The following is an 11,646-nucleotide window of genomic DNA, read 5'->3' as shown; positions in this document are numbered from 1 at the left end:
CACAAAACAAGTCTCATCTGGCTGGCCTTTGCACAAAGCCATTCAATGGGCAGGTGCTGTCTCCACTCACTTATGAGGACATAAAGGCACAGAGTGATTATGGGAATTAGCCAAAAGCATCCCTCAAAACTCACAATATACTTTCCCTAATGTTATTGCTTTTCCATGAGACACATCTCTTGAGAACGGAAAACATTAAAATGGACCCAAATCACCTTCATCTAGCTTCAGTCCCTGGGCACTACCCACCCTGGTATTTCTGAAAATCAAGGAGAAATACATCTGTAGGTAGGAGTTTGTAATTGCCTATTGTTTTATAAAACAAATTGAGCAAACCTGTGCCACCTCTATGAGCCACCTGTCCACGTTCTCTGTGGGTCCTCCTTCCCTTTCTATTAGCAAAATTGCTAGCAAATTTACTGGAGTAAGGAACAAAGTATGTCTCAACAAAAAGCAAGTAAATTAACTGGCTGCATTTCGGCTGTTGGCATTAAAATCCAATCTGTGTGTTGGTGGGGAGCCCTTGAAGTGGTGGGACAGGTAGGAGGGGAACAGCAATATATTACAAGGGGCCTACTTTGCTGGCTTTCTGGAAAAATAACAAAAAGACCAAAAAGCCTGTTTGGACAATCTCCCAATGCCCACCCACACCAGAAGAAACACCAGGTGAAATGCTCGCTTGGCCCATAACTCAAAGAACACAGGTTTGAGGCTAAGCCACAGTGTTCACACAGAATGCAGGCTCCAAGTTCTCCTGAGTTCAAAGCCAGTCTTCGAAGTTCACATAAAGGCATCTCAAATCCTTCCTATTGCAGTTTGCTCCTCCATACTTGGTCATGCATGTGCCTATCCCTTCAGCCATTGCTCCTCTTCCCGATCCCTGTAGGTGAGCATTCAGCAAATGTCCATCACATGCCTGTTATGTGCTAAGTGCTATGTGTCCAGCTGCTATAAAGTTTCTAACTGTAAAATAAAAAGTGTCAAAATAAGCATTTACTTCACGATACGCTCCATCATCATGCCACAACACACTACTCAACCCTACCTCCTCCCGGTCTTCCATGGTTCAGATTGGCTGTTAAATAAAAACTCCTCTACCCCCACTTCTCCCACCAAGCAGCTTTCTCTTCTCACATCCATGCATCAAGAAACTCACTGCCTCCCAACCCAGAAGGTACTAATGCTGGGCATCTCAGCGGATCAGAAAATGCTCCCTTGTATTGGGCCAAACTCTACCTTCCCTGCCCCATTTACACAACCCAGGACACACAGCTGTCAGTTATCAATGGTGCTGTCAATAGCAACGTCTTGTACCAACAAAGTGTGGCAGCTTTCACCTACGTAACTCCACATCCAGGATAACTGATAACTTGTCAAAGAGGTAAGCAAGGAGTAGTTCTGTTTCTGCTTTCCTTTCTATATAACTCACATTTAAATTACTTGCTGAAGGAGGAATATAAATGAGACTCAATCAGACCTCATGAGTCATTGTTTCAGTGGGAAACAAAGCAACCCTGCTTCAAAAGGCAATTTAATTAATTTTGTTATGTGCTGTGGAAATAAGCTTTCAGAGATGATTCAAAACACTTATGTGAGATCATCTAAAAATAAGCAAACAACGCAAATTACTGTCTGGTTTTTTTTTATGAAAATACTAACATAATAGGAAGATAACTTTAAAATATAAAATGATGTTTGTGTGTAATATTAAAAAGGGAAAAAACAGAGTGTAGTTTTAGCCATTTGTACGTCAAAGGTAAACAAAAGCAAACACGCCGCCCAGGAAAGATAAGGGTCAGTTTTAACAGCTCTCTTCTGACCCAGAGAAGGATACACCTTCCATTGCAGCCTTTGGACTCCCCCTCTCTGCATCCCAGTTTTCTCATCTGTAAAATGAGGAGGATTCCTGTCACTCTGATTTCCGGAGTTGAGGGTCAAATGAAAAAGTGGGTATGGAAATACTTTCTAAACTTGCAACTCTCTTTTTAATCAGAGTAGAAAAATAACACTTTTGAGTTATAGATCTTTTAAGTAAAAACACTGTTTCTGCTTTATTTTCTTACCTCTTATTACTTAGAAATATGGCAAAACAGCAAAGACATTAAGACGTGATCCCCATCTGTACATCAAAACTGTCTGCCCCATCTCCTGGAATGACAGACACCCAGTTGTCCAAGTCAGAAACCTTGGAGTCCCGCTTGATTCAACTCTTTCCTCCAACATCCAGTCCACTGAGTCATCTTTCAAAATATACCCAGAAGCCAACTACCTCCACTCTATGCAATGGCCCTGGTCCAAGCTCCTGTCACTTCATGTCTCTCCCAAATGGATGCACTGCCCCCTGGACTCCTAAGTGGTCTCCCCTCTTGCCACTTTTAATCCAATTTTTTTCATTTCCGAATTTACACTGTCTCAGGAAGCATAGCCTTTCTGTTAAAAAGTTACACACACACACACACACACACACACACAGACAAGAAGAAAAAAAGGGAGAGACATATGAGGCAAGTCCCCTTACCCACCACAGCCTTTGAACATTGTCGTATGATACCTGATGCTTGGAGCTAATGGCAACCATAGATGTGGCAGAGATATGGCAGCCATGCACATAGAGAACCACTTAGAGTCCCCAAATCATCATACTACTGAGTTAACCAATCCTGGAACCACTTAGCTTTGGGCTCTTTTGTTAAATGGCAGGAAATCAGCCATCTGATTCTTTCTTGAAAGGCCAGACAGTAGATGGTTTAAGCTTTGTGGTCCATCTTTGTCTCAACTCAGCTCCCTCTGCAGTGCAAGAATAGCCACAGCCAATACTTAGACGAAAGGACATGGCTGTCTACCAATAAAACTTTATTTACAGATACTGAAGTTGGAAATTCATGTAATTTTCAAGTATCCCAGAATATTCTTCTTTTTTTAAAGATTTTTTATTTATTCATTTGAGACAGAGAGAGCGAGTGAGAGCACAAGCAGGTGGGAGGACAGAGGGGTTGGGAGATGCAGGCTCCCTGCTTAGCAGGGAGCCTGATGATGTGGGGGGCTCAATACCAGGCCCTTAGATCAGACCTCAGCCGAAGGCAGACACTTCACCAACTGAGCCACCCAGGCGCCCCTGGAATAGTCTTGATTTTTTTCAACCACTTAAAAATGTAAAAAACACATACTATATGTTGGCTAACTGAACATAATAATAAAAATAATAATAGTAATAGTAATAATAAATACTTATTATTACAGTTCCAAAAAATTAAATAAATAGAAGAAAGAATGTAAACCACATTCTCAACTCACAGGTCATATAAAAACAGGTAATGGGCCAGGTATGGCCCACAACAGACTGTAGTTTATCAACCCTTGATGGGATAATAAAAAACCTACTTTAGGCCTCTTATTTTTTTTGACAGTGATGCACATATTAGTTTATTTTTTTTAATTTAATTCTTATTCTCTTACTTGCAGCCAAGAGTACATGAATTGACACAATATCCTTTTTCCCTTTTTTTACTTAAAATTTTTATTTTTGAAATATTTGAAACATACGAAAACATGCACAAAAATGTAATATGCACACATGTCCCCACTACCCAGATAAAACTGACATTAACATATTACCATACTTGCTTCAAATAACATTTTTTTAAATAAATAAAGCCTTACCAAACAGCTGGAGATGATCCCCTGCTCCTCCTATGGAGGTACCAAATACCCTGAGATAGGTGTGTGCTCTTCTATGCACTCTGGGTATGTCCATGCACTTGTGTATCCATAAACAATAGGCCCTATTGTTTTCTGTTATTATCCATGTTGATGCACGTAGAGCTGGTTCATTCACTTTTGCCACTGTGTGAATAAGTCACAATTCATCCAGCTACTCCCCAGCTGGGAAGGGGAAGTTAGTTTTGTTTTTGTTTTGTTTTTTTATGGTTTCACTTATACCCAAAGAGACTTACAGAAGGGTGTATCGTGTCACTTCTCACTGTTGGCAAGGGAGCTTTCTAACAGCATAGGCTTGATTGTGTCCCTCTCCTACTGAAAATCTTTTGCTAGCCTTCTGTTGCCCAATCTTCTGACCTTTAGCCCTGTGTTTCTGCCTCTACTTTCTGCCTTTGAAGCTTTGCAGCTCTGCTCTGGCCCTACTGAACTCCCTTCCACCTCTGGGCCTTGGCACATGCTTTTCCTTTGGCCAAGCACAGTGCTCACAAGGCCCTCTTTGTGCTGAGCCTGCCACCTCCTCACCCAGACCCTCTCATCCTTTCCCACCCAGATATCACATGCGCTGCTCTGGCCAGTGCCCCACATGCCCTCCTCCCAGCCCCAGCCCTACCCCACGGCCCCATCACAGCTTTCCCCACACAGCTAGGCGTCACCTCATCTAAGAAACTTTCAGTGACCTTTCCTGACCCTGCCAGGAGGTGGCTCCTGTGTGCTGACAACTATCCAAGCACCTCCATAAAGCGGGTGTCCCTACTTAACTTGCCATTTCCCCTCTCCAGTATGGGGTCTATTTGTATCCGGGCACCATGTCCTTCATGCCTCTCTGTCCTCCTTGGATTTGGCACATAGAAAATATTCACTAAATATTAATGGGGTAATATCTGGATAAATGAATAAAAAGATGGCTCTACGTGACTGATCCCAAGAATTACACAGACTGGGATGTGACTGACAGAACCCAATTCAACTGGCTCTTCCCCATGGATATTTGAAACCAGGAAATACTGCTATTTATAGCCTCTGAAGCTCAACTTTAGCTTGATGATTCAGCCAATTATTGAACTGCCCTAAGTTTTCTTAAAATTCTTTTAAAGCTATTCTGAAACATAAACTCAGTTACTTACTTTTAGTTCGGCAGGCTTCTGGTGAAAGTATATAAACTTGCAGAGAGAAGAAAATCTACATCTACTAGGAAATGAATTTATAAAAATGATGACTAAACATTAACTAGTAACCTAACCCAGAGATAAAAAAGCTAATATTACCTCCAGAAGCTAATCATTGGCCCCTTATTCACCAGAAGGATCCGTTCCAATAATTACACATTAGCAGTACTTTTATTTCTGTTACTCTCAGTACTTTACGCCAAAGCAGAAGTCCACACATGAAGTTATAACATTAAATTTCTCCTGTGTCTTGTGGAAATCAATCTTGCATCTTGTCCACTGAACACCAAGAGGGCCCATAGAAGGGAATTCAAAAAACATCTTAATTTATCTCTCTTCAAATCCTAGAGCTTATATGCTGAGCCCATTTGGGAAAGCAATGCTTCTAAATATACTATATACTTCTAAAGCAATGGGCACAGAATATCATTGAACACTCTATTGACCACTCACGCTATCCTCAGGAACTCTGACAGCAAGGGGCTACTGAGACACCAAGGGGACCGGCCTGGAAAATGGAGAACCGAGGTGCTATCTCTGCTTTTCCATGACTTGCTGTGTGACCTTCAGCAAGCTACTTCCCCTTTCTGGGCCTCAAACAAACACTGAATAGTTAAACTAGAGAACTGTGGATGGTTGCTTCCAGCTTTGGGAGGTATTTATCAAGATTTCAAGCACATGCAATTTTGTTAGTATTTTACAGAAGGAATTCAAGCAGTTACACCCAGTGTCTTCCAGAATTTGGTAGGCTAAAGAAGTGTGGATTAAATATAAGAGACATGTAATTTAATAACACCAGGATATGTTGAATTAATAAGCAAGCTGTGTCTAATTACTAGGCTTTATTTTTAATACCAAAACTCCTGGATTTTTCTTCTCCCTGATGTGCTCATTTGGCAACTGGGAAACAGTAATTTCAACAACCCTGTCACTCTGAGTATCCGTTTCTACGAGACAGTGCAGTTACACAATTAATATATATCAACAGGGGGATTTGGGCCCACAAATGATATATGAAAAATATTTCAGACTACAAAACAAGCCTCCTAAGCCCTTTCAAATTATAGAGGCAATGGTGATTAACAACTGATTCAGTGGAAAAATTATTTTGTGCATTCAAAGCCTGAAGTACAGCCAGAAGGGGAAAGAATCAACAAAATAACATGGTCAGGCTAGATTGAATCCACACAACATATTATAGAAGAGGCCCTTAACGGGCTGGGCAAAAAAATGGGCTTGCTCACCAGGTGAAGTTAATAAAAGACCCTTTGACCAAGATTTCCATGACAAAGCTCTGCTAATTTTCTCAAGAAGAATCTGCTCCAGTGGTGAGTCACTGCCCTTTTACTGGCATTATTCTAATGATGCGAGTTAGAAGAAAAGGTCACAATTTAGATCAATGCCATCTTCGGATGACAGAGTGGGTGAGTCACCAAATGAAATTAATGCTGAAGCGTGGTTACCATTTTTGCTGTATATACTCTCGCCTGATAACACTCTACGTACAACATATTCAATGAGATATTTCAGGAGAGCTGGTTGCTAGGTTTCAGCCTTGCTCAGAGCTCTTCATTTCAGTACAGAAAGAAATATGGAAAATTTTCAAGATGATAATATTAAATTTACCATGAGGCAAAGGGCTCAGATGTTTGCATACTGACATGGGCTACTCTAGTGACTAACATAAAATACAAAAAGAAAGCCAGAGTTGCAAGAACTTTAGAAATCATCTTAGCCATTCCCCTTATTTTATAGAAGACACTGAGAATTCAGAAAGGGAAGTGACTTGCCTAAGATGACATGTTTAGTGGCAAGAAGAAATCAGAAACCAGACGTTCTGTCTCCTTGACCAGTGGGCTTCTCCAAAATGGGCATGCTTGATTTATATGTTTAGTTTACAGACTTTAGATTCTGCAAAATAGCCCCTATTTGTGGTAAGGGGAAGCAGCAGCCAAGTGAACACGATGACTTTTTAAAAAAAATTTGAAAAGTTTGTCAGGCTTTCTATCTTTAATAAAATATTTATTATAAAGATGTGCTTTAACACTTTACCAAGTAAGATAGACAAATGGAAAAGAAATAAGAAGCTCAAAATCACATGTCATTAGAGAACTGCAAATAAAAAACAATGAGATACAACCTACACACCTAGTAGAACGGCCCAAATGCCAAACACTAAGAACACCAAATGCTGGCAAGTATATGGAGCAACAGGAACCTCTGGTGGGAATGCTGGTGCAAATGCAAAATGGTGCAGCCACTTCGGAAGACAGTTTGGCAGTTTCTTACAAAACGAAACATACTCTTACCATACCATACAGCAACCATACTCCTTGGTATTTACCCAAACAAGTTGAAAACTTATGCCAACACAAAACCTGCACATGGACATTTATAGCAGCTCTATTCATAATTGCTGAAACTTGGAAGCAATATGTGAATGAACAAACTGTGGTACACTCAGAGAATAGAATGTTATTTAGCATTTTTAAAAATGAGCTAACCCTCTAAACCTACTTTGTTGTGAGTTTTTATCATGAATGGATTTTGTACTTGGTCAACATAATAAAGGCCATATATGAAAAACCCACACTATGCAGCCATAAAAAAAAAAAAAAGAAACCCTGCCATTTGCAGCGAGATGGATTGAACTAGGGGGTATTATGCTGAGCAAAATAAGTCAATCAGAGAAAGACAATTATCATATGATCTCTCCGATATGAGGAATTTGAGAGGCAGGGTGGGGTAGGGAAGGGAAAAATGAGACAAGATGGGACCAGGGAGGGAGACAAACCATAAGAGACTCTTAATATCACAAAACACACTGAGGGTTGTTGGAGGGTAGGGGGTTAGGGATAGGGTGGCTGGGTTATGGACATTGGGGAGGGTATGTATTATGGTGAGTGCTGTGAAATGTGTAAGCCGGATGATTCACAGACCTGTATCCCTGGGGCAAATAATACATTATATGTTAATAAAAAAAGAACATATGATCATTTCAACAGATGCAGAAAAAGCATGTGACAAAGTACAACACCCATTCATGATAAAAACTCTCGGCAAAGTAGGTTGCAGAGAAAGGGGAGCCTCCTACGCTGTTGGTGGGAATGCAAGCTGGTGCAGCCACTCTGGAAAACAGCATGGAGGTTCCTCATACAGTTGAAAATAGAACTACCCTATGAACCAGCAATCGCACTACTGGGTATTTACCCTAAAGACACAAATGTAGTGATCCGAAGGGGCACGTGCACCACAGTGTTTATAGCAGCAATGTCCACAATAGCCAAACTATGGAAAGAGCCTAGATGTCCATCAACAGATGAATGGATAAAGAAGATGTGGTGTATATACACAATGGAATACTATGCAGCCATCAAAAGAAATGAAATCTTGCCATTTGCAAGGACGTGGATGGAACTAGAGGGTATTATGCTGAGTGAAATAAGTCAATCAGAGAAAGACAATTATTATATGATCTCCCTGATGTGAGGAATTTGAGAGACAGGGTGGGGGATTTGGGGGGTAGGGAAGGAAAAAATAAACAAGATGGGATCGGGAGGGAGACAAAACTTTAAGAGACTCTTAATATCACAGAACAAACTGACGGTTGCCGGGGGAAGGGGGGTAGGGAGAGGGTGGTTGGGTTATTGACACTGGGGAGGGTATGTGCTATGGTGAGTACTGTTAAGTGTGTAAGCCTGACGATTCACAGACCTGTACCCCTGAAGCAAATAATACATTATGCGTTAATTTTAAAAAAGAACAAAAAGAGAAACCCACAGCTAACATCATACCCAATGGTGAAAAACTGAGAGCTTTTCCTCTAAGATCAAGAACAAGACAAGGATGTCTACTCTCACCACTTTTATTCAACATAGCACTGGAAATCCTAGCAATCAGACCACAGAAAGAAATAAAAGGAATCCAAACTGGTAAGGAAGCAGTAAAATTTTCACTATTTGCAGGTGACGTAATACCGTATATAGAAAAGATTCCACCAAAAACTACTAGAACTGAAGAAAGAATTCAGTAAAGTCACAGGACACTTAATACATAGAAATCTATTGCACATCTATACACTAATAATAAAGTAGCCGAAAGAGAAATTAAGAAGACACTTTCATTTGTAATTACATTAAAAGCAATAAAATACCTAGGAATAAACTTAAGCCAGGAGGTGAAAGACCTGCACTTCAAAAACTATAAAAACATTGATGGAAGAAACGGAAGATGACACAAAGATATTCCATGCTCATGGATTGGAAGAACCAGTATTATTAAAATGTCCACACTACCCAAAGCAATCTACAGATTCAGTGCAATCCCTATCAAAATACCAACAGCGTTTTTCACACAACTAAAACAAATAATACTAAAATCTCTATGTAGCCACAAGAGACCCCAAATAGCCAAAGCAATCTTCAGAAAGAGCAATGCCGGAGGCATCACAATCCCAGATTTCAAGATATACCAAAGCTGTAGTAATCAAAGCAATATGGTACTGGCACAAAAAGAGACCAAAGATCACTGAAACAGAATAGATCCATGGAACAGAAATGCATCCATGGCCAATGAATCCATGACAAAGGAAGCAATGGGAAAAGATAATCTCTTCAACAAATGATGTTGGGAAAACTGGACAGCTACATGTGAAAGAATGAAACTGGACCACTTTATTATGCCATATACAAAAATAAACTCAAAATGGATTAAAGACCTAAATTTGAGACCTGACACCATAAAACTCCTAGAAGACAACAGTTGTAGCAACATTTTCTAGATAGGTCTCCTCAGGCAAGGGAATCAAAAGCAAAACTAAACTATTGGGACTACACCAAAATAAAGCTTTTGCACAGTGAAGGAAACCATCAATAAAACAAAAAGGCAATCTACGTAATGGGAAAAGATATTTGCAAATGACATATTTGATTAAGGGTTAGTATCCAAAACATATAAAGAACTTAAACAAGTCAACACCAAGAAAAAGAAATAATCCAGTTAAAAAAAGAGCAGAGGACCTGAACAGACATTTTTTCCTAAGAGGACATACAGATGGCCAATGGACATATGAAAAGATGTTCAACATCACTAATCACGAGGGAAATGTAAATCAAAACTACAATGAGATATCAACTCATACCTGTCAGAATGGCTAAATCATAAACACCAGAAATAACAAGTATTGGCAAGGATGTGGAGAAAAAGGAACCCTCATGCACTATTGGTGGGAATGCACATTGGTGCAGCCACTATGGAAACAGTATGAAGTTTTCTTAAAATATGAAAAATAGCATTACCATATGATCCAGTAATTCCACCACTGGGTACTGACCCAAAGAGAACAAAAACATTAATTCAAAAAGATACATGCACGCCTACGTTTACTGCAGCATTATTTTCAATAGCCATGAGATGGAAGCAACCCATAGATGAATGAATAAAGAAGGTGGTGGTGTATGTGTGTACACTGTGTGTATCTGTGGTATATATCCATATCCATATACATACACACCCACAATGGAATATTACTCAGTTATAAAAAAGAATGCAATCTTGCCACGAGCAACAATATGGATGGACCTAGAGGGTATAACGCTAAGTGAAGTAAGTCAGATAGAGAAAGATAAATACCATATGATTTCACTCATGTATGGAATTTAAGAAACAAAAATGAACAAAGAAAAAAGAAACAACAAAATAGACTTAAATATAGTGAACAAACAGGTGGTTGCCAGAGGGGAGGTAGGTGGGGGATTGGTGAAATAGATGAGGGGGATCGAGAGTACACTTATCTTGATGAGCACTGAGAAATGTAGAGAATTGATGAATCATTATACTGTACAACTGAAACTAATATAACACTGTATGTTAACTATACTTCAGTAAAAATTAAATAAATAATAAACATGAGAAAAAAAAACAAATAAAATTTTAAAAAATGAGCTATCAAGCCATGAAAGGACACAGAGGAAACTTCAACATATATTAAGTGAAATAAGTCAATATGAAAATATTACATACTTAATGATTCCAACTCTGTATCATCCTGGAAAAGGCAAAACTATGGAGACAGTAAAAAGATCAGTGGTTGCCAGGGGTTGGGATGGAGGAAGGATGAATATGTTCAGTACAGAGGTCGTTTTAAGACAGTGAGACTATTTGGGGCGCCTGGGTGGCTCAGTGGATTAATGCTCTGCTTTTGGCTCAGGTCAGGATCTCAGGGTCCTGGGATCAAGCCCTGCATCTCTGCTCAGCGGGGAGGCTACTTCTCCCTCTCTCCCTGCCTGCCTCTCGGCCTACTTGTGATCTCTCTCTCCCTGTCAAATAAATAAATAAAATCTTTAAAAAAGAAAAAAGACAGTGAGACTATTTTGTGTGATACTACAATAGTGGATACATGTTATTATACTTTTGTCCAAACCTGTGGAATGCATTCCACCAAGAGTAAAGCCTAATGTGGACTATGGACTTTGGGTGATGATGATGCGTCAGTGTCGGCTCATTGATTATAGTGAATGCACCACTACGGTTTGAGATGCTGATGGCAGGGGAGGCTCTGGGGAGTGGGGGGGTTAAGGGGATACATGGGAACTCTCTATTCTTTCCACTCAGTTTTGCTGTATACTTAAAATTTTTCTAAAAAAATAAAGTCAATTTAAAAATTTTTAATGTGCTATAGTTCTCATTTAGGAACTTTTACAACTCATAGATTTGGGAATGAGAAGTTCAACACACACATTGAGCTAGTTTGCAAGATACATAC

Source organism: Enhydra lutris, unplaced genomic scaffold (genome assembly GCF_002288905.1).
Source record: "Enhydra lutris kenyoni isolate GAN:26980312 unplaced genomic scaffold, ASM228890v2 scaffoldscaffold96, whole genome shotgun sequence".
In the NCBI taxonomy this organism is placed as follows: Eukaryota; Metazoa; Chordata; class Mammalia; order Carnivora; family Mustelidae; genus Enhydra; species Enhydra lutris.
Note: the sequence above shows the minus strand (reverse complement) of the source record.